Source organism: Phalangium opilio, unplaced genomic scaffold, assembly GCF_054372755.1.
Source record: "Phalangium opilio isolate 3A_F unplaced genomic scaffold, DU_Popi_V2 ptg001170l_1, whole genome shotgun sequence".
In the NCBI taxonomy this organism is placed as follows: Eukaryota; Metazoa; Arthropoda; class Arachnida; order Opiliones; family Phalangiidae; genus Phalangium; species Phalangium opilio.
In genome coordinates this window covers 2,092,403-2,094,588 of record NW_028324255.1, presented here as the reverse complement: position 1 = coordinate 2,094,588, position 2,186 = coordinate 2,092,403, and positions in this window count along the sequence as shown.

The window sequence follows — 2,186 nt, the reverse complement described above, 5'->3', positions numbered from 1 at the left end:
AAAATGTTCAATTTCATCGTCAGAAAAAAGTTCGGCTAGTGGGTCAAAGAGGATAGAGGGATCTACTTGGTGTAATCTTTTAAATGATAATTCTAATTCAGACCTGCAATTTATACCGAGGCTTCTCAACGATATTTGGACATAATCAGTGGATAGATATTCGTTTAACACACTGTCCCTAATACTACTTATACTATCAACGGGGTCATCTATGACGTTTAAAACTATTTCACGACCGTACATATTAAATTGGTCATAAAAGTTTTCGCTTGTTCAAAGATTTCTCAATAAGGAACGTCATCAATAGGTGAAGGGGGCAGCCGGCACCCCATTGATCGTACACTTCGCCTTCGAAAATGGCCTCGGCAATCTTCCGAATCCACGAGAGACTCCTGTTCGCTGGTTAGGTAGTCGGAGAAGTTTAGAGACAGGTACTCAAAGGGGTCGTTAGCGTTTTCTTGAGATTCTTGATTCAAAAATGCCGCCATCTCTATATCGTATTGTGGATTGTTGAATTCGGCGATTAATGTTTTTTCCTGGTTAGTGGATAGTAATTTATTCCGGCGTCTTTCGATGCGCTCGGCGTAAGAAATGTTTATAGGTCTAGGGATTAAGTTACTTAGGTGGTCCAATTCGTCTATTGTATGGCAGTCTTCCGGTGTTTTAGGGACGGTTCTCATGTATTCAATGACATCAAGGAGTACATTAGCAGGGTTGGCGTGTTAATAAGCACATGGGAAAAAATAAAACTTGTACAGTAGAGTTAGTGGCCAAGGCCTATTTACAGCTAAATAGGGTCGAAGTTGATCTAGCTGATTTGGGGTAAATCGCCAAATACAACGATGACTACAGATACTTTATGGTAGGCATTGATTGCTTTTCCCGAAAAGCTTTTGTAGTACCCATGAAAAGAAAACACGCTGCCGAAGCTACGAAAGCTCTCGAAATAATCATCGAACAAAGCAAACCTAAAGCCATCTGGTCCGATTTAGGAAAAGAATTTATTAATTCAATTACGCAAAAACTTCTTAAGAAAAATAAAATCAAATACGGTTCTATGACGTCGGAAAAATTCCGCTGTCCTTTTGTAGAAAGATTAATTAAAACTTTGAAACATCGAATATTCAAAATGTTGACTCATTTCAATTCTCATAGATATATGGATAATTTGACAGGCATAGTTAAAGGCTACAATGCCTCTAATCATTCCGTAATAAAAATGGCACCCGATAATGTTTCCCCATCTAACGTTCTGGAAGTATACAAAAACATTTACAAGCCTGAATTGAGCAATAAGCCTACTAAAAAGGATGTCAAATTTCGTGTCGGTGATTTTGTATGAATAAGCAAGCTTAACCAGAATTTTCTAAAGGTTATTAGCCTAATTTCTCGACGGAAGTATTTGTCATTTCCTCTATTCTAAGTTTCAGAAAACCACTGTTATATCGTCTGAAAGATTTGGACGACAAGCATAAAAGCGGGTTGTTTTACTCTGATCAGCTCATTCGAACTGTGGAACCCAAACTGTTTAAGATAGACTCTACTCAAGAAACGTAAGCGTAAAGGGAAATTAGAATATTTTGTACCGTTTATAGGTTTACCGAAATCGCAGAACTCTTTGGTGACAGAAGAAAATGTCGAGAAAATCTGAATTCTATTTAACGCTACCTAGCGACGCTAGTATGGATATCTACCCTTATAACACTATGGGTAGTTACATCACTAAACTACTGGATCCTATTAATTTACAGGGACAATGGGAAATTTCGTTAGTAGAGATAATATATACAAACAGCTTCTACAATGTAATATACAAAACTAATAGGTGTCCTCCCATTTCACCCAATCTCATTTGCCCCAATCGAAAGAATTCGGTTATTCCTGCTTCACCCAAATGCATTTCTCCCAATTCCCGTTTGCCCCAAAAGGCGATAAAACGTACCCGTTTTATTAATTCGTATTTTCTTTTAAAAACCAATATTTCAAAATAAGTTTTTTAAAATTAGTATAGTGTAATTTATTAAATATGGAAGTCGAGTGGCTGAAAACGTCGAAAGGAAAATGCGCCCCCGTAATTCGTCGTCAGATGATGAAGATAAAAAACGTAGTTCGAGATCGCAAATACTGGCGATGCCCGATAGCGGAATGCAAGGTGACAGCGGCAACCGCCAATAAAACAGTTCTAT